Source organism: Megachile rotundata, chromosome 3 (assembly GCF_050947335.1).
Source record: "Megachile rotundata isolate GNS110a chromosome 3, iyMegRotu1, whole genome shotgun sequence".
Lineage (NCBI taxonomy): Eukaryota > Metazoa > Arthropoda > Insecta > Hymenoptera > Megachilidae > Megachile > Megachile rotundata.
Window position 1 is genome coordinate 17,246,003 of NC_134985.1, and position 22,992 is coordinate 17,268,994.

General features: G+C 37.5%; 1 protein-coding gene across 4 annotated transcripts in view; it reads left to right on the forward strand.

Moving 5' to 3' along the window:
- Positions 1-545: 545 nt before the first annotated feature.
- LOC100882367 (discoidin domain-containing receptor 2) overlaps positions 546-22,992 on the forward strand; it is a 275,352-nt gene continuing 252,905 nt past the window's right edge. For all 4 annotated transcript variants that reach the window (XM_076530135.1, XM_076530133.1, XM_076530136.1 and 1 more), the window contains exon 1: positions 546-826. The gene's annotated coding sequence lies outside the window, so the exon portion shown is untranslated. The remainder of the gene's footprint in view (positions 827-22,992) is intronic.

Below are 22,992 nucleotides of genomic sequence, written 5' to 3' on the forward strand. Positions count from 1 at the left end.
TCCAATTTTGTTACATCAAGTACTATTTATGTTTAACTTTAATTAAAAAATATATATTCGCAAAATCCAGAAAGTTCCGCCATATTTATAAATCTTTCTTTTATTCCTTATTTGTATTCTTATAAAACCTCTGTTAAAATTCTATTCTTAAAATCTAAGTCAGATTTCTAATTTTGTTACGTCAATTCCAAGTGCTATTTATGGTTAGGTTAAATTAAAGAACATAAATTCGTAAAGTCGAGAAGGTTCCGCCATATTAATATTTAAAACAGTTACTTACGGAAGTATCCTGCGGATTGAATCTCCTCGTGCAAATATAAGTAAAGTCACTCCGGTAAATATCCTTGGCATCGAATTACTCGGTCAACGGTTTTACGATCAAGCGATACGCGTCAGCTGAATTGAAAACTCAAAAGACAAAGTTGACGAAAGTTGTCGGGATATGCAGTAGCGGTCGCGTGTGCGGGCACACGACAGGCGGTATATAGGAGTATGAGTTTAGTTTACGGTGCCACCACGGGTCACGGTGGCGCTGCGCCGTCAGTGTGATCCTCAGTTCGTCACGGGGTCGCGAGGGGTACGCATTGCCTTCGTCGATTGGCCGTACCCATGCTCGTTCGCCTTAACGCGCGAAAACCGTACAGGCTCGTTTAAACATTTCCATCGCGCGAAAGGCAAGTTTGATCGGTTTCCGTCGATCAGTGTTTCTGGTGCCGGTGTCATGACGCGAAGTTGCACGTTGCGCGCGTGATTCGAGAAGACAGTGTGTTCCGAAGGGGTAAACTGTAACTGCACTGTGTCCACGAGAATCTTGCTGTCATAAAACGTGAGTGACATTTTTTTTAACGTTAAAACGTAGTTCGCGTGGCAGTTCGACTTCGATTCGTGGCTAGGAATTCTTGACGGCAGACGTGCTTCCTTTGTCGCTTGCCAATATTCTTAGAATACAGTTGAACTTCCGTTTGAATAGAACGATGTTTCGTGTGTAACGAAATGTGTATTCGTATTCAGTGACAGGGGGGATATACGCAATACGGTGCGCAATTTTTTTGTTTGAGGATAACGGAGGATGTACTTTGTATTTGATGTTTTGTACGAAGTCCGTGCGGATTGGAGCTATGAGTGATGATTCGTGCGACCGTAGTAATACCGTTCGCAGTTAAGCCGACTTGTAATTTTATGAATTACGTTGTATGTTGAATTATGAATTATCGCTATTTGACTACGGTTGTTTTTATATGATATTTCTAGTTTTACGGTAATTTCTGTTATTCCAGTAATGTGAATTTTTACGTATAAAAATATTTTTTTAAAGCTTTTTAGGAGGTGAATTAATTTCAATTTTTGGAATAATTTTTGAAAAATTATTATTGGATATTTTATGAATTATGTAGGTTTATCTGTAGGTTATTATTTTTTGAGACTTTCTAACTTGATAGTCGAATCATTTTTAAGACTGGTTTGCATTAATCACACAGGTGTACAAGAAATCACATCTGTGCATCAGACTGGATAATTACCTGTTTCTACATAAGTGATTAAGTAGATGTTAAGTGTATTTCTGTACAGGAAAGTAATTATCGTACCTTTAATTAATATTAATAGTTCAAAGTATTTTCATGGAAACAAGAGTAAATTATACCTCGTAGAAAGCAGATCATGTGCCTTTCGAGATACGTTCTGAGATTTTAATTTATCCATGAGTTTGAGTGCTTGAATTGCATTATTTTGTTTATTAGCCAAATAACACATCAAATATATTACTTCGTCCCACTTGTTTTAAATCTTCATAATAATTTGAAAATTCAATTTGTACTAGTGACTTTGTAATATAATATTGATTGAACGCTCCGATTTTTAATAGAGGAATTATAACCACGACTAGGTTCATTATTTTAAATTTATGCCAAAAAAATTTCATAATTTATGACAAGATTTAATACGTTGGTTTATTCTCTCATTTTATCACTTTTCTTATGGAAATGGCAAGATTTATTAAAATAAATATTTGCAGTGGAATATTAATATCGGTGCAGCAAGTGATTGTTCTTTCAAAACTCACATATTAATTGAATCTGTTTCGTTCAATTTCATATTAATTTAAAATGAAATGTTGCAGGATATTCTTTCGATTATTACGAATATGACTGAAGTTACAATATTCAATCGAATAAAAATCTGAATTCTACTGGTAGATATTTGACTCACCCTTCAAGTATTAAAATATGATATCCCAAAAAACGAACGTATTCAACATAACAATCATCGTCAAAGACTCATTCGCAGATGTAAATTTTAATTATTCAAAACAAGATTTATCGAACATTTAAATCTCGAGAGATCGTTACATTTCATATCAGCATATTGAACAGACGGATCATTTAATTAACGCGGAAAAGTTATGTTTATCTTCTGCTGTTTTTAAGTCAACAGTACTCGCTGCGAAATGTATTTTTACTCGATACAATCAGCACCGTATTTGATCCAACTATTTGTACATAAAATATTAAATCGAATTTATCGTAAAATTCCGTATTTACGTGTAATAAAACAAGAATTGCTTCGTATCAATCAAAATGCAAAAGAACAACTAAAATCCATTTAGACTTATACGTATACAATCAAATGTATATGGAAATTCTCGTCTCATTATTTTACATTACACATCATTACATTTAAATGAATTTTCACTTCTATATTTTTTAGAAGGGTGTATCAAACTTTAGGAAACTTTGGGACACTTTAAGAATATTATATTTTAGTTTTTGCGAAGAGATCATATGGTTTTGTTTTCATTAATATTTGAGGGTGGGAATGGTTGATTATTAAGTTTACTTTTATTCTACTTAAAATTTGATTGTTATAGAATCATTATAGAATCATGGAATTACTATAGAGTCACTGTGGAGTCACCATAGAATGTTTATATAGTCAATTTAAAATTACTAGAGAATTACTGTGAAATCAATATAGGGTCACTATGGAGTTACTATAGAATCACTATGAAATTGCTATGGAGTCACTATGGAATCATTATGGAATCATTTTCAAGTTACTAAAGAATTACTGTGAAATCAATATAGGGTCACTTATAGAGTTACTATAGAATCACCATGGAATGTTATGAAGTCACTATAAAATTAGTATAGAATCACTATGACTACAGAATGACTGTAAAATCACTATAAAGTCCCTATGGAATTACTACAGAATCACAGTAAAATCACTATAAAATTATTACAGAATTACTATAGAATCTGTACTCTATAAGGTTACCATTGAGTCAACATGAAGTCATCATAGAATTTCCATACAGTAACCATAGACTTACTATACATGCATAAAGACTATAACGTGACTATAGCTTGACTATAAGGTAACTATAGAATTAATATACAATCACTATAAAGTCACCGTAGAATCACTAGAATTGCAACCACATCAGTTTCCATAAAAAACAAAATCACCACACAAATATAAAAGAAGCTCTCCCATCACCCTAATCAAGTCCATCAATAATTAACGATGTCTCCACAAAAAAAGAACATACTCTACCCGTGAACACGCACGGTCGAGGTATCCGTTAGCATTTCAACAATTCCATCCACTTATCTCACGACACGCAACGATTAAGAGACAAGGGAGTATCCGTACACGAATATCGTGCATATTACGAGGACGATCGTGTTCGCACGTACGCGTCTGACTGATATTAATCGTAGCGAGACGTAGCTGTCATAAGGCCACGTGGAAACTGCACCACTGGTTGCTTCCGCGCGATAAGCGATTCTCCTCGCGTAACACAGTGTGTACCGTACGCGTCATTCTACTTATAACTGCTTCATGTCAACGACTCCTTGGAAACCTCTTATGATCGCGATCCATTCACGTGTCTATTTGTAATCTCGACTGTATTCTTCACGCGGATACGCTCGCCGGCTTGACGGCCAATCTGTCGCGATAATGACGCGCTTTTCATGGAACGATCGTATACAATTAGAAACGGTAGAGGGACTCGTAAATAGATCGCTTGTGATCGTTATGGAAACTGTAATAATTCGGGGAAAATTCCTAGTGGTTGGGGGTTGTTTGTGGTGATCGATGCAGAGTTTTGGGGGTTGGTGCAAATATGTGGTTCTGGGGATTTTGGAGGGAAGTGATATTTGTACTGGGTTTGGGAGATTGGGAATTTGGGGATTTGTAAATTTGAGATTTTTGGAATTTTGAGGATTTTTGGGATTTATGGGATTTTGGAGATTTATGGGATTTATGGGATTTATGGGATTTTGGGAGTTTTGGGATTTTGGGGATTTATGGGATTTTGGGAGTCTTGGGACTTTGGAAATTTTGGGACCTTAAGAATTTGGGACTTTAGGAATTCTGGGATCTTGAGAATTTTGGGCCCTTGGGAATTTTGGGATCTTGGGAATTTTGGGACCTTGAGAATTTTGGGACCTTAAGAATTTTAGGACCTTGGGAATTTTGGGAACTTGAGAGTTTTGGGACTTTGGTAATTTTGGGATTCTGGGAATTTTGGGATCTTGAGAATTTTGGGCCCTTGAGAATTTTGGGACCTTAAGAATTTTAGGACCTTGGGAATTTTAGGAACTTGAGAGTTTTGGGACTTTGGCAATTTTGGGACTCCGAGAATTTTGGGACTTTGGAAATACTGGGTTCTTCAAAATTTGGGGTCCTTGGGAATTTGGGACCTTGAGAATTTTGGGACTCTGGGAATTTTGGGATCTTGAAAATTTTGGGACTTTGGAAATACTGGGTCCGTGGGAATTTGGGATCTTTGGGAATTTTGGGAACTTGAGAGTTTTGGGTCTTGGGAATTTTTATGCAAAACCTTGTATCTCTATATCCCTAGATCTCTATATTCGTCAAACCTTGCATCTCTAATCCCTAGAACTCTGTTTTAGTAAAACCTTGCATGTCTATATCCCTAGATGACTATGTTCAAAAAAGCTTCATCTCTATATTATATCATATACATTTCTGTATATCCCTACATCTCTATATTTCTACATATATCTCTATATCTGTATCTGTATGTATATGTATGTCTCTGTATGTATCTGTATGTCTCTGTTCCTACATCCACATATCCCTATATCCCTAATAAATTTCAAAGCAAGAATCTCCACCACATGTCTACCCATAGCAATCACTCCAACTTGAAACACAAATTTTTTCTCAATTTCTATCAACACTTTCAATCTCCTTTGTTTCATTCCACCAACAAAGACCGCCTGAAGATTATTATATTTCATGAATACGATCGGAACGCATCGCGTAGGAACATCAATCAACGACCATATGAGCCATTATATTACTTGGGACTGATAACAAATAGCGTCTGTTCCGCGATAATTTCTCTTCCTGTTCGTTCGCGGCTCTTCAGTTCATCTTTTTTCGGTCGTCTCTCATTTTCCTGGCCATTCAGTGTTCGTGTATACACGCACAACACCGAACAGGTGTCCATTTTCTTATTCTCCCTCCGTTACCTACTTAAGTGCCTACGAAAGCTTTATACAGACCTTTATTTGTCCCTCTTTTATCCGTTGTCATGCATCAACCGAATTTGTACCACGCACACGTACACGCAGCCTAGTTTAACACCGGTAAACTTGCTTGTTTATTGATTAACCATTAGCGAAATTAATGGTAGCTCCAGGCTCCGGCACAATGGCGCTATAAAGCTTATGAAGGTGAATTAGATACGGGACACTTGCGTGAATCGCACTTATTTATGCATCGCGTTTGAGTAATCGTTTTTGTCGCACGGTTGTTATCGAATTTTTGCGAAAATTTCGGAAATTGGTGCTTTTTTGGTAACATCTGTGACGCGGTCTAAACTTGATTTGCATCAGTGTTATTTGCATCAAGTGTTATTTTATATGACGTCAAGTCCGAGACACATAAATCAGTTCAACCATGAAGAGGTTAAGAGATTTTGTATTTAATTATTTATGGAAAAACAAATTTTTACTGGACAAAGTAGGAATGTTTGTCTTTAAAGGAATTTATTTAAACTACACTGGTTAGGTGATGTAACATCAAGTATGAGTCTAAACAATTTTTTTCTTGTATTAATCATATAGAGGTTAGGATGCCGTAACCTTTCGTTTGTGATATGTGCTTTTATGTAATATCTTTACTAAACAAAGTATTAATCTTTATATTTATTAAACAGATGTGTTTAAACTACACTGGTTAGGCAACGTAACATCAAGCATGGTCTTAGATAATTTTCTTCTTTTATTAATTATGTAGAGGTTAGGATGCTGTAATCTTTCGTTTCTGACATATGTTTTTAAGTAATATCTTTCCTAAACAAAGTATTAATTTTTATATTTATTAAACGAACGTTTGTGAATACGAATAATTATCAATATTTATGTTAAATTATGTAACAAAAATATTACCTGACCGCCATTTTTAAATGGTTGAATGGCGTTTATGAAAATGATTTAATATGAAAATGCTAAGTTATCTTCGAAAGTGTCCTACAAAGAGTGTGAATAAAATGAAATAAAATAGTATCGGTTCCAACGGTATTTTCAATCACGCCTGAATATTCATGAAATACAGCGTATTACGTGTCCGCGAACGTTTAACGCGGGAAAAGTTACGACGTTTTGAATCCAATAAGGAATCAGCGCGGGAAATTTATGCAGCAAGGTAATATAATGATACTTGTCGAGGCGTTATAAAATGATTAAACTTCCGGAATTTCATTTGTAAATGAAGGGAACTGCCGTGAATCCTGTCTTCGTCGTTCATTTTATAATGGCAAGAATGTTAAACAAGCAGAATGACAGTGCTCGGCCGAGAAGAAAGCTACACTTGACTATTTTATGTGCCGTACTACTCTTCGCTCGGGGCCACGGAACCCTCTTGCATGCGCTAGTTCAGTTTCAAACTTTAATTAAAAAGGTGGAGTCGCAATAAGCTTCCACCGCCTCCGAGTTCACCCTTTCGTCCCCTCTCTCTCCCCTGTTGTTCTTGTCTCCCTCTCTCGCTCCTCTTTTCGCTGTCGCCGAAACCCACTGCACCGAGAAGTCGAGCTATTTTAATTTCATTTACGAGAAATAAACAGAACAATCAAATTACGGTGGGCGAGCGAGTATGCACGTCCAGTGCCTTTGATGCGTACCCGAAGTGCGTATTTTTGGAACAACCGCTCTCTCCCTCTCTCTTTACTTTGTGTACCGTTGCAACTGTATTTTCATCGGGTTATATTGTAACGCGTGGAAGGATAAAACCGCAAGCAGGATGGGAATTTGCGAGCGACGATTCGGAATTCACTTTGTGCGTTTGTGAATTAATTAACAGAAACGAACAACGCTACTGTACAATTCGATCGGCGTAGGGGATTCAAATATTCGACTTTCAGCGTTGGAAACGCGAGCGGGATAACATTTACCCTAACGCGAATTCATAATCCCGTTCATGGAGAACAATTGAAATCGATGTTGAGGGTAGAACGATTTCATCGAGTGCCAAAAGGGGTGCACTGAGGGATGAGGGAAATTTAGGACCTTCAAAATAGGGCCATTTGGGAATCTCATATAGGAATTTTTAAATCTTACGTCTCATGTGATGTTCAACTTGAGATGTTAAAAATTTGTGTATCAAAAAATTATAAAATTATTGTTTAGGAATTTGAATATCTTACAGCTGAGAAATTTGAGAATTTAAAAATTGCAATGCTTGAGCACAGAAATTAGAAAGTCCCAGATATCTAATTCTTCAAAGAAGAGTGTCCACCATTTTGATATCAGTGCCCCTCGTGGGTATAAACCCATCACTAGATTGGAACAGCAAGACGTAGAATTTGTTGATTCGTCTTTCCTCTTATTTATCAAAGTGAGAAATTTGAGAATATAAAATATTGCAATGCTTGAGCACAGAAATTAGAAAGTCCCAGATGTCTAATTCTTCAAAGAAGAGTGTCCACCATTTTGACATCAGTGCCCCTCGTGGGTATAAACCCATCACTAGATTGGAACAGCGAGACGTAGAATTTGTTGATTCGTCTTTCCTCTTATTTATCAAAGTGAGAAATTTGAGGATATAAAAAATTGCAATGCTTGAGCACAGAAATTAGAAAGTCCCAGATGTCTAATTTTTCAAAGAAGAGTGTCCACCATTTTGACATCAGTGCCCCTCGTGGGTATAAACCCATCACTAGATTGGAACAGTGAGACGTAGAATTTGTTGATTCGACTTTCCTCTTATTTATCAAAGTGACTCACATGTTCGAAGAAGCGCGGCAAAATTTATGACCGCGATAATAGTTAATAAGCTTTCATTAAGGATTCGGGGAAAATTGCTCGCATATCTTGTGAAATATTCGCGAACGTTCAATTACGCGCGTTCGCGATAATAAATTCTCCAAAGCGTGGCTACCGGTGCGCAGCTTTTGAATAGAATCCGTTACAAGGCAGAAATTAAATGAAAATTAGCAGCGCGTTTTCAGCGTTACCTAATTAAAAGCGTAATTATTTAGGAATTGCCCGGCTCTGTTGGCGAGAACAGCAATAACAACAAACCCCCAGAGCTGGACCGAAATTTCTCCGTTTATTCCACGAAAATCTGCCTCTCGCTGGCCAACCTCGATGCAGCCGGCGTCGATCAAGCTCGACGAGCTTTCAACGCGATGAAACATTCTCTCTCTATCCGTGGAATATTTACGAAGACGTTTATTAGCGCCTTACCCATCAACAAAGGGGGGTGTCTTCGCGTCGAAGCAATTATAAGGTCGTCCGAGATAACGAGCGAAGACATCGGATCATTTTCGAGGAACGGTCTCGTACAATTTACAGTAGATCTCTCGATGTTTTTCTGCTAAGTTAATTCCGGGTGAACACGTTCTTATGACCGAGTTTTCATTTATTGGTAATTTGGAGAATGGTTACAAGAGTTAGAACTGGAGAGCTAAGAAGAAATAAATGTGTAGGACGATGTAAACGGTATGTGAGGTCATTAATTATTTGGGACGATTTAGGGAGAGACTGAGGAAAATCTACGAATTAGAGAGAATTTTGGGAGATTCTAGAGAGAAATTAAGCGCGGGAGTTAAGAAAAGTTTAAAGGTGTTGTGATAGGCTAAGTTTGCGAACAATTATATGCACGGAGGTTGAAATTAGGAACGTAGACTCGCGTTGTATCGTAGACTAATCCCATTTTCAAGTTCGGGAAGTTTGGGAAGTTGGAAATTTGAGGATCTGTAGATCTGGGAAGTTCGGGTGGAGATTTGAGTATTTGAGGAGTTTAGGAATTTTGGGATGTGATAAATTGGGAGTTGGAGATTTAGGGATTTGGGGACTTGGGATTTGGGGATTTGGGGATTTGGGGATTTTGGGATTTTGGGGATTTGGGGATTTGGGGATTTGAGGATTTGGGGATTTTGGAATTTGGGGATTTGGGGATTTGGGGATTTGGGGATTTGGGGATTTGGGGATTTGGGGATTTGGGGATTTGGGGATTTGGGGATTTGGCGATTTGGGGTTATTTGGGATTTGGAGATTGGGGGATTTGGGGATTTGGAGGTTTGGGAAATTGGGGTTATTTGGGATTTAGAGATTTGGAGATTTGGGGATTTGGAGGTTTGGAGAATTCGGGTTATTTGGGATTTGGAGATTTAAAGAATTGGGAGTATTTGGGACATGGAGATTTGGAGAGTTGGAGATTTGGGGATTTGGGGATTTGGGAACTTGGGGACTTGGAAATTTGGTAATTTCAGGATTCGATGATTTAAGGATTGGGGAACTTGAGGACTTGGAAACTTGGAGACTTGGGGATTTGGAAACTTGGAAACTTGGGGATTTGGAGATTTGGGAACTTGTGGAGTTTGGGAATTCTGGGAATTCTGGGACCTTGGAAATTTTGAGACTTTGGGAATTTTTACACTTTGGGAACTTAGGGACTTGAAGATTTGGAGACTTGGGGATTTATGGATTTGAGGATTTGAAAATTTTAAAATATAGGAATTTGGTAATGTGAAAAATTAAAACTTGAAGAATTCAGAATTTAAAAATTGGGGTTTAAGAATTTGAGTATCTAAAGATTTAGAAATTTAGAAGTTTGGGAATTGAGGGTTTGGGAAGCTAGAAATTTCAAAGTTGATTTGTGAACTTACAAGTTTGTGAACTTAAGGATATAAAAATTGATAAAATTGAAACTTTGGTAACGTAACAAATTTATAGATTTAAAAAATAGCAGATTTGCAAATATAAATATTCAAGCACCCAAATAATAGAAATATAAATATGCAAGAGTTCCAGACTTCAGTAACTCCAAGTTAAAATTATGGTCTCCATGAGTCCTACTCCAAAATTGATAACTTGGTTCAAAGACATAATCATAGACTCATTCAACCATGTAGAAATCTGAAAACTGTAGAACCATACTGAGATTATCTAGAATAGTCGAATGAATCATAATAAATATATCCCATAAACTATCAATGTCCAACCTCCTCGAACCTAATCCCAGACTTAACTCATAATTATCTTTCAGCACCTGAACCACATGCACACTCTAACTGTACAGCTGAAACTAAAAATCTCCATTTCCCTCGAACAAAGTATTTATCGAGTAGACCTAGCAGCCATAGAGTAATTGCGTGCACGACATCGTCACGTTGAAACGGCTCAGGGGGCATAATGAATAATCGGCCTGTTCACCGTGCGATCACGCGCGTGAGATTACAGTCGCATTTTGCGCGCGGTACTGTCAGCATCGCGTGCGATTAACACGTCGATTTCAGCCAGCCGGAGACTCGACTTTCTCGTAAACATTTTTATAAGGATTTCACGATAAACGACTGGCTATATCGCGCCGCCAGCATCTTTACCGTAATGTTATTACTGTCGGGTAATTCTCCTTTTAATCGTCGACGCTGTTAATATATCATAAGCTCTTTGTTTCGTTCGGGTACAATCTCGTACGAGCGACAGAGAGATCGTTATCCGCGGCTAGATTGCTGGAAATAATTAGATGCCTTGTGACTTGCCACGGATATTTTACGCGGAACGTTTCACGAGTAATGAGACCATATTTTACGAAACTTTTTCTCTACCTTGTTTTTAATAATCTAGATGATAGCGTTCAAACTAGTTCTTTAGCTGTACCTGCTCTTATTTCTCGGGCTGCTCTTTAGCGAATATCGATCTGCTAACTTTTGATATCTGGGGGTAAAAAATAGGTGCTGGTATTCAATTTTGTGTGGAGTTAAAGTTTGGACTTTGTTTCAATTTTTAATGTTCAGTATTAATATATCATTGGTCTATATTTTTCACTCCTACTTAGGTGACGTACTTGTTCAACCTAATATTCGTTCGATTAGTTTCAATTTTTATTAGTGATCAATGTTCAGTATTAATATATTGTTGGTCCATATGTTTCGCTTCTACTTATGTGATGTACTTGTTCAACCTGACATTCATTTAATTTATTATATAATAATTTCATGTCAATTAAGTCTCTTATATGATTGTAGGTATAGCTGAGTACTTTGATAAAATTCAAATAAAATTCATACAAAATATTTTCATAATTCAGTTAGGAGAACAAGGACAACTGTTTAGAAAGAATGAAATTTTGTATTTCTTCAAACGACAAAAAATAAATACTCATACACTCATGTACCACATTTTGCTAATCCTTCAATCAAAATGAACAACCACATCTTAAATAATAAACAGAAATCCCTAACTTTGACCACAACTAACTTTGATGACACGTTAATAATACTGTCAATGTATATTTACCAAAAACACACCTTCAAAAATGAACATACCCCAAATTTTCTCCGAATTTCTTAAAAATACATCATACAAATAACAGGTACAGTTGAGTTGATGTTCCGATAGCTGTCCTTCGTCAAACAGATAGTTAGGAGGGTGTTTAATTTGGGACCTGTCCCCTCAACACCTGTTCAACCACGAGAAGATCCTCTGTCGGTTGTAGATACGTTTAGGTAACAGTTGTTTAGGTCAGCCTTGTCTTGATCAGATAGTTTGTATCTCGGCGGCTTTCCAAATAATCTCGCGAGCATTTCCCCGCTACTCTGGGTCGCTGTCGATGCTATTTCGAGTTGTCGTTCAGCTCGCGAAAGCTCGTCAGGCTTCTCGTACAGTCAACAGCAAATCTCCTTTTCGCAAGAAAAATATGCCAAATAGTGGTGCTAGTTTTTACTACTTTAAGGACATTTTTTTTTATTTTAATTTACCGATGGTTTAAAAATTTGAGGAAGGGAATTTGGGGGTGTGGGAATTTGGAGAGTTAGACATTTTGTGGTATGGGGATATAGGAAGATTTGGACATTTGAAGGAATCTGAAGATTTAGACATTTGGAGAGATCCAAAGATTTAAACATTTGAGGAGATTCTGGATTTAGACATTTGAAGAGATCCAAAGATTTAAACATTTGAGGAGGTTCGAAGATTTAGACATTTGAAGAGATCCAAAGATTTAAACATTTGAGGAGGTTCGAAGATTTAGACATTTGAAGAGATCCAAAGATTTAAACATTTGAGGAGGTTCGAAGATTTAGACATTTGGAGAGATCCAAAGATTTATACATTTGAGGAGGTTCGAAGATTTAGACATTTGAAGAGATCCAAAGATTTAAACATTTGAGAAGGTTCGAAGATTTAGACATTTGAAATGATCTGAAGATTTAGACATTTGAAGAGATCCAAAGATTTAAACATTTGAGGAGGTTCGAAGATTTAGACATTTGAAATGATCTGAAGATTTAAACATTTGAAGAGATCCAAAGATTTAAACATTTGAGGAGGTTCGAAGATTTAGACATTTGAAAAGATCTGAAGATGTAGAGATTTGGTAGCATAGGAATATGGGGACATAGAATGCTAGGAACATGGCTGTTTGGGAATCTTGAAATTTGAAAGCCTAGAAATTGGGGTATATAGAAAATTGAGGACATAGATATTCGAGGAACTACAGATTTGGTAGTGTAGGAATATGAAAACGTAGAATATTAGGAACATAACTATTTGTGGATCTTGGGACTTGAGATCCTAGAAATATAGAAACACAATGTTAGCAAAATAGCTATTTGGAGATTTGAAAGTCCAGAAATTTGATGATAGGAAAATTTTAAAGAATTACAAACTGCTACACATACATAAAACTTGAGAGCAAAAATTCTAAAGTGAGTATGTGAGTGTACATACCAGAAGAAAGCGTATATTGCACGCGAGTGTACATTCGGACAGTAAAACTATCCGCCAATGGAATTCGCGGACTATCGCAATGGCGTCGGCGTTACATAAAACTGGCATCGACATTCTACTCCTTACGCTTTCAGACTCCGAATCGATCTTTTTAGCGTACGCAGGCATAGAGCAACGCGATGAAGCTCACGGGAGATGCCTTCCTGAATTTTCTTCGCCGTATCTTTCACGCTTGATATATTTTCCGAAAGGGCGATGCATCATTTGTCTTAGACGGGGGAAATATGGCGGACGACTCGCGGCTCGCAACGAAACGTTTCGTTTATCCGGAACAGCTAATACCGTTTCCGTGCCATAAACTATACACGCGGATAAACAACGTGTACACGCGACTGTTTTTTCCGTTAATCGTCAACCTGCGCGTTATCTCGCCCGTGTAAATGTGTACGCGTCAAAGCAGCCGGCCCCGTTTATCCAATGCGTGCACTCGTTACGTACCGCTTGTGCATTAACCCATTATGAAAACGTCCGTTTATCGTGCACCTGTATCGTCGTTGCGACCCGATTAAAAAGCTACTTTTTCAAAATATGCCGGACGTAAATTAGTTGGTCCGCTGGGACTCGATCAAGGATGCGCTTTTTTCTGGAACGCGATTTCACTCGGAAAATTTGCGATATTCTGGGAATATTACCTCTACAATTAATAGATAAACATTAACAATATAGGAACAAAAATTACGAATAATATAAATAAACCAACTTCAAAAGAAGTAAACTGTGCGACAGATAAACAGACCTACCCTTTCACATTCGATATGTGGCTACCAATATAGGACAATATAGGAACAAAAATTATGAATAATATAAATAAACCAACTTCAAAAGAAATAAACTGTGCGACAGATAAACAGACCTACCCTTTCACATTCGATATGTGGCTACCAATATAGGACAACATAGGAACAAGATTAAAAATAATATAAACAAACAAACTTCAACAGAAATAAACTGTGCGAGAGATAGTAAACAGACCACCTACCTCTTCACATTCGAATGTGGCTAACAATATGAGACAATATAGGAGCAAAAATTACAAATAACATAAATAAAGCAACTTCGAGAGAAATATACTGTGCGACATATCGTGAACCTACCCCTTCATATTTTAATGCGGCACTTAAAATCGCAGGCAAAAATGAAAATTCCCAAAGGTCATTTTCTCCAGTGACCCTAAAGCAAGTCCCTAAAATATCCAAATTTCAGAGGAAATAAGTCCTGTCTGTGATAAAACAGTCATCCAGCTAAATTGTTTGCTTATTGATCGTGACAAAACAAAAGATGATCGACGTTCTATAGAAATACGAGATCAGTGAAGGTAAAACGATCTCCACACAAAAGTTGATCCCCATCAACAGCTGGTTGCGTTAACGACGTTGACGAAACGTTACAGGAGCTGTTTCGGTGCGGTGGTTGCGACTAACCAGGAGCGCAAACACGGCAAGTTCGATCCGCTGAGACCGAGGCTACGTTGTTCGAGCGCGTATAACACATCCCCAGGAGATAATGCATTATGAGAGCGCATGTTGAGGCCGCGTCGTGGAAAGCCTTTCGAAAGACGGGACTGTAGGGAAGTTCCGAAAGGCGATAACTCGTGCTAACCCAAATAGCCGGTTACAGAGAGGATGGTCGATCGTGGTCCCGTTTGTCTACGTTTACTCGTTTGTCGCGCAACTTGGTATGCGTTGTACGTGTTTCCAGCAGCGGGCCGTACTTTCCAGCGCAAACAGGAAGCGACTCTTCTGCAGGGCCGGTTTGCACCACTATCTGTCCGCGGCAGTGCGGCGCAAACATTTGTTCAGGACAAGGGACGAAACCGGGACGAGACGCGAACAACGGCTGCGATGCGATATCAGTAATAAGATAACAACTGTCCGGTGAACTGGCTCTTGCCCTCTTCTTTATCTTTCTTCGCGTGTTACGCGGTACAGCCTCACTCTAGTTATGTGGGAACTTTTATGGAACGGTAGGTGCATACGTTTGTTTCCATTAGGACTTTATGACTTACCGTTGTTTTACTTCGTTCGGGATAAAAAGTGTTGGTGTTCATACTCTTGCTCCTAGGTATAGCTAAGTTTCTCTGCATATGTAGATCCATGTGTGTAGAATCACATATGGTGGTGTCTGTATGTCTCAACATACACATGCGGAGCCATCTACGTATTTTGATATTCACAAGTATGTATCCACATATTTTATCATCTACACAGGTCTATGTATATACCTAAACAACCACATATGCAAAATTACATATGTATAACTCGACATGTATAACATCTACATGTACCTTGATATTCATATGTTTCGACATGCATATATCTCAACGTCCAATCCGACATTCACGTATCTCATAAACTACATATTCCAATGTCCACATATACGTGATCCACATATTTCAACATTTACATGTCCCTAAATCCACGTGTCTAAGTCCACACATCCCCACATGTTCCCAAATCCACATATCCGTAGTTATTTTCTGCAGCTGGCAACGTGCCATTTTAAATTAAGAATATTATTGGTTCATGCAGCCTTCTTGAGCTTACATGTGTTCTATCGAAAATATTCTCTAAATTTGATCAATGACGAATTCACTCTTCCAACACCTTAATGAAATTAAATTTGGGAGCATCATTTTTGTCTCCATCTATTTCACTGGTCAATGTCCTACAGTGTAGACCCTACACGAAGGGTGTAACTATAATACATCCCCGTGCACGCTCGTTTGTTCAAACTTTATCAAGGCTCCTCAAGTACCGCTGACCTATCCACACAGCTGACTGTATCGGCCTTTTATCAAGAGGATTTTTGTCAAGCCAGCAGGACCGTACAAAATGCTTCTTCGTGCAGAAATCTCGCGATTCACAAGATGGTCGCGTAAAACTCGAAAGCTAAATTCCCGTCCACACAGAGAACTATCGCCGGGCAAATATTGATCAATCGTGATAGAAACTCGCCGCTTGATTGAATTAAAGTTGGTGTGTCCAACGCCTGCCGCGATTATTCCAGTCTCCTCTGATATTGAATATCTGATCCTTGACGATTACACTCTGTCTACCAGGAGATCCTCCCTGGAATTGAAATCTTTCAAATACCTCGGCTAGGTCTGAAGTTCTTACCGACACGTAATAGCATTCTCGTGTACATTATTTCCATATTTGTACACTTTCATCTTTTCAATTATAGTTACGTATTATATGTACATTTTTTATTATTTATACTAAATTTTCAGTAGTATACATTTTTTATTATTTATACTTAATTTTTAGTATTATATATTTTTTATTATTTATACTTAATTTTTAGTACTATACATTTTTTTTTATTTATACTCAATTTTTAGTACTACTCATTTTTTTATTATTTATACTCAATTTTTAAATGTTATAATTCTTGGGTTACGACAGCTTGGGTTTTAACAAATTTTTAATTGTTCAAATTTATAAATTTTAATTTCCAATTTTATTTATATACATCTCCAAATTTGGCAACTTTTTAATTTTCCACATTTCTACCTTCTAAGATCTTTAAATCCTTACTATCCTAAATTCCTATACCCCAAATCTATAAATTTACAAATTCTTAGGACCACAAATCCCTAGATTCTTATTTCAACACATTCCTAAATCTTAAAATCCCTAAATGTCTATACCCCAGAAACTCTCACATCTCCAAATTTTTAAATCCTCAAATATCCCTAAAAATCAACATCCACCCTTCCTTACCCTAAAGTTTAAAAATCCCCAAATTCATAGCACTCTAAATCCCTAGATTTCCCCATAAAAAAATCCCTAAATTTCTATATCCCAAAATTTTCACCTCAACTCCAAATTTTCAAATCCTCAAATTTCCCTAAAAATCAACACCCTACCTTCCTTACCCTAAAATCTAAAAATCCCCAAATTCTTAAATTTCTCCATCAAATCCCTAAATTTCTATATCCCAAAATTTTCACCCCAACTCCAAATTTTCAAATCCTCAAATTTCCCTAAAAATCAACACCCTACCTTCCTTACCCTAAAATCTAAAAATCCCTAAATTCTTAAGACCCCAAATCCTTAAATTTCTCCATCAAATCCCTAAACCTCAAAATCCCCTAAATTCCAAAATTCTTATCACGTCAACTTCTTAAATCCTCATATCCCTAAAAATGTATTATGTCCACGTTACATTTTCCCTAGAGAAAATTTCTTACGGACTGTACGAATGTCCTTTACACACATCTGAATACACAGGTATTTCCGATGTAGTCCGGTCGATTTCTTCGGGTTCAAACTCCCTCGACCATGGTGACGACGGACAAAAGAAGATTTGAAAAGAAATGCAAGCGTAGATACACTGCTATGGATACGTTTTTTAAAAGCCGATTCATACAGTATCGGGTTCGTATAATGTCCAATCCCCGTATTTTGTATTGTTAGTGATTTTTATTTTGTACGTTTATATTGAACGTCTTCGATGATAAATCCGATGGTAAGTAGATTTGATGTTGTACAGAATGAATTTCGATATGAAAGAGATAATAGTAGCATTGTTCCTTTCTTTATTTGGATTTGCTGAAATGAGTTGCAGTTTCCAATATTTCATATACTTTTATCATTTCACATCTCTATATTCTTTTTTATTATTTATATTCTCGATTTTTAATATTTACAAGTCCTTGTAGTTTCAAAGCTACTATTGCCATATTTTTACATATACGAGTCTGCATTTTGAATTTTTATTTTCCCCACACTTGTATTATTTTCTGATTTCTATGTTTTTAAATTTCTAATATCTTCAGAGCTTCAATTTCTGTGTTCTTAAATTTCTAATATCTTCAGAGCTTCAATTTCTGTCACTTCTATATTTCTAAACTTTTGTCTGCAGAAATTTCTGTATTCCCAAATTCGTGTCATGTACCGCTCTCCACAAAACTAGTAAAAATTGCATAAATTTTGTTTAAATTTCTGTGCGTTCAGTGTCAGCCATCACAGAACAAACGAACGGAACAAAAACCTCGAAGCGCATAATTTTTCCGCTATTCATAAACCGCCCGTACATTAGACAAGTTAGAACGAAATAATTCCAACCAACCAAATATTTCATACGGAGAACGCGCACGATAAAACGTGATTTTTCAAAAAGCACTTGATGTACTCTGTGGTCTACATATGCATTAGCATAACCATCATTCCCTCTGAAATAGGTCCTTGCGAAAATTCCAGCTTCGCCCGGGTACGACTGACACACCACTCAAACTATTAAAAATTCAAAATATCCCTGCACAGAAGATTACGTCTCCATTATCAAAAATCTGTCTCTAAGCAAAGTAATCGTCAACGGTATTAAGTCGTACCTTCGAAGCGGTAGAAGGCTCACCGTTAAAGGACCAGCATTAGATTCAACAACTTTGTTGTCGCGAAGCACGTCAAGGGTATCAGATTTATCCGCCAAACGATGGTGTACGATAGTGTCGTTGTCGATGGAACAAAGTGCATATATAATGAATGACGTTCGCGACGGCTCGAATTGTCGTCGATCGTCGAGCTGGCCACAACGATAATCGAGAGGTTAACGATCGACGTGGAAGGTATCGTAGAAAACAACGTGACGCGTCGCTATCGATTGTTGCGGCACCCGGTACACTCGGACGTGGCCTTCCTTTATTTCTACTTCAAATTATTCAATTCTCAAATTTTTAATTTTCACATCTTCAAACATTCAACTTCAAGCTACAATCATTTAGGTTACATAAATTTTATACTTCCACATCTTGGAAAATTTTGAATTTCGAGATTATTTTGCGAATATTCCAAATTTGCCAAATTCCCAAAATTTTCAAAAATCTTTAAACGAGGCTTCAGCCATATTCTACATAAATTTGCTGTGGACTGTACGCGTTCGCGGCAACAGCCGTGCACGAGAAGAAGATGGATATAATGCAGGAGAACGTATGCCGCAGGCTTCGACCCTCCACGTAACAAATTGTTTATTGCCACATGCTCGACTCTCACACCGTAGGAGAATGGGGTTGGGCCGCGACTGACCCGGGTTCTCGCAAACACCCGGACCGCCAATCTTCACCCGTTGCTGCGCTCTGCTCCGCGTCCTTCCTCCTCCATGGGGGTAGCCGCAGTATAAACGTAAAAGCGTGCACCAGTTTACCGAGAGGGATACAAAATACCGAAGGGGAGTTCGTTACAAAAAGTCGCAAACGGATCGCTGGGTTTTTTATCCATTGTGGGCTCTGAAGACCTGAAGGTCGAATTCGGACGTCCATAAAATATAATGTAGGTCCTAAGGTTAATTGACGATCGCACATTGTTGATCTACTGTTTGTTCTTCCTTGTTAGATGTGATGGAAAAAAATTATTAAAAAATGCAAGTCGGTGCGGTTTTAATTATTTTCAAAATTATACTCTTGTTCTTTCAACCCTCTTTACACATGTATAATACATTTATTTTTTTTTTAAATTTTACCTCAAAGTGGATGGTAATCCATCCAAAAATCAATATGCCATATTTAAAGCAACTATTACAATCACTACCCCAAAATTTACAATTCACATGTGCTTCATGAAACAATTGCAACAAAAATTCTGTCAATGACGTTCTAACTCTAAACACGATGTTAGAACCTGAAATCCGCATTAGCCCTCCGCATTCGTTTTCGAGCATGTTTGCCTTCAAAAATTTCTAAACCGCGTAAATTGCGAAAAAAAATTGCTGCTTCATCCTCGTCATTCCGCCGGTATCATTGCGTCGAATAAATATGGCAACCCTTTGCGTCAAATTAACGCACAAGCATCCGAGCTCGCGCGTCCAAGGGCGGAAGAATGCCGGCGAAAAATCCACTTGACTTTGGTTTACGCGAAGACGAGCAGGAAGCGTTGAAAAAGGGCCGGGGTTCCTTTTCTTTTTTCTTGCCTCGTTCTCATGGACGCCAGCCGGCGGCGTTATGCGAACGCAGACGATAACGGGGAGGCGCAAAATAAAATGAGATCGCATTATGTGCACTCGTGAAAAGGACCCGGAGGGGTTGAGGTCGCTCTCGCATGGATCATATAGCTGCCGATGCGCATCTCCATGAAAGTGTTTTGTATCGTGGCTACCTACACGTGCACGCGTACCAATTCACCTTTGCATTCGTGTCTTCTTTTCTTTTTTCTCAAAATGTATACAGTGCTGGTCGCGTGTACTTTCACGGTCGATGCACGTCATTGACGTAACTTTGTGTTAGGAAAGTTGAGTTCTCTTGTCTTATTGCGGTGGGACTGATGGAGTTTTGGAAGGTGGAAATTTTGGGTTGAGAATTTGGGGATTTAGGTAGAAGGGAATTATGGGATTGGGGAATTTAAGGAGGTGAATATTTGGGAGATGGGGATTTGGGGATTCGGAGATTTGGGGTATTAGGAATTTTGGGGTTTAGAGATTTGGGATCTTGGAAATTTAGGGATTTGGAGATTTAGGAAATTTAGGGTTTTGAGGATTTGGAGATTTGGGATCTAGGAAATTTAGGGATTTGGAGATTTGGGATCTAGGAAATTTAGGGATTTGGAGATTTGGGATTTGGGGAATTTAGGGTTTTGGGGATTTGGAGATTTGGGATCTAGGAAATTTAGGGATTTGGAAATTTGGGATTTGGGGAATTTAGGGTTTTGGGGATTTAGAGATTTGGGATCTAGAAAATTTAGGGATTTGGAGATTTGGGATTTAGGGAATTTAGGGTTTTGGGGATTTGGAGATTCGGGACTAGGAAATTTAGGGGTTTGGATATTTGGGATTTAGGAAATTTAGGGATTTGGAGATTTGGGATCTGGGGAATATAGGGTTTTGGGGATTTGGAGATTTGGGATCTAGGAAATTCAGGGATTTGGAAATTTGGGATTTGGGGAATTTAGGGTTTTGGGGATTTAAAGATTTGGAATCTAGAAAATTTAGGGATTTGGAGATTTGGGATTTAGGGAATTTAGGGTTTTGGGGATTTGGAGATTCGGGACTAGGAAATTTAGGGGTTTGGATATTTGGGATTTAGGAAATTTAGGGATTTGGAGATTTGGGATCCGGGGAATTTAGGGTTTTGGGAATTTGGAGATTTGGAATTTAGGGAATTTAGAGATTCCGAGATTTGGGATCTAGGGAATTTTGGGAGTTGGAAATCTTGGGGTTTGTACATTATGGGATTTGGGGATTTAGGTAGTTGGAAACTTTGAGATTTGAGAATTTAGGGATTTGGCAATTTTGGTAGTTGAAAAATTAGGAAGTTGAAAATTATGGGATTTCGTCATTTTAAGAATTTGTTAATTTTAGGGGTTGAAAATGATAGAATTTGGGTATTTAGGTAGTTGGAAACTTTGAACTTTAATAATTTAGGAATTTGATAATTTAGGTAGTTAGAAGTTTTGAAATTTGACTACATAGAAATATGGAAGTTTACTTACTGAAGAATTTAGAGTCTCGCTAGTTTATCAATTTTTAAATTTAAGAATTCCGAAATTCAAGATCATCAAAAATTGATAATCCTCAAATATAAAAATCTTTGAAAACGTACTGATTCAGTAAAACATCGCAAGTTCCTGAGTTGGCACGAAAACGTTTTCATTGTAGACGCACCTATTGACTCGACTCGTCGTTCCACTACGCACATCCCTTATTTTTTCCAGGGGTTTTGACGAAGTTACGAGTTCCATCGTATGGAAGTTTCCATGTTCACGATTTGTGCGAGCGATCGCACGATTCCACCCCTCATCTTTTCGTCCGTTAAACCTTTTACGTTTGCACGCGTTCGTATCGCGGTTCAGAAAACTTCTGAGTGACGTCGGGTGTCGGGAAAACGAGGCGCGATGAAAACCGTGCTCGGTAACCGAACTCCATTAATCACGTGGCTTTGGTCGCTTAATGAAAGGGCAAAATATCGCGAGTCGAAAACGCAGGATAGCTTGCGAGACCAACTATGACTCGGTGTAATTGAACAGGTTAGCGGTGTTAAGGGGATTAGATCACCTTTCAGGCCTAACTTTCACAGTTTCTCTTATCGAAGTCGTGTGATAAATGAGCAATTTTGAAATCTACATATGTCTTCACACGTGTGCATATACCATTAAGGAATGCTAATAAAATTCTCTTAGGCTCAAATTTTTATGTTCGTTGAATAAAATGGTTGCAGACATTAAGAAGTAATAAATAAATTTTATGAAATCTCTACAAGATATATTTTAAGTATATTTACATTATATTTAATCATACATACAGTCAGTGTAAAAAGTATTCGTACAGAAATTAATTTCAACAAAAATTTTGTGAAACGTCATTTATTAACAAAATTTGAACAAATAAAAAATACATACCCATTCTTACATAGAATACATAGACATCTAAGAATATGTATGTATTTTTTATTTGTTCAAATTTTGTTAATAAATGACATTTCACAACATTTTTGTTGAAATTAATTACTGTACGAATACTTTTTACACTGACTGTATATTAGTCTTCAAAGTCTAAAGAATCTAACTAAAACTGTTGCAACTCCACATCCAAAAAAATATGCAATTTCGACAATTAAAAAATACCCAAAAGTGCAATGTAGCTTATCCCCACAGCAAAGAAATGATCACACCGCGTACGCGTATGCATATACACATATGTAGACACACACACGCGGTACATTGCACCGTCGCAAAATTCACGGACAACAGCATCTCTCCTTATAACAGCCGGCACACCGCGGAAAGAAAGGAAA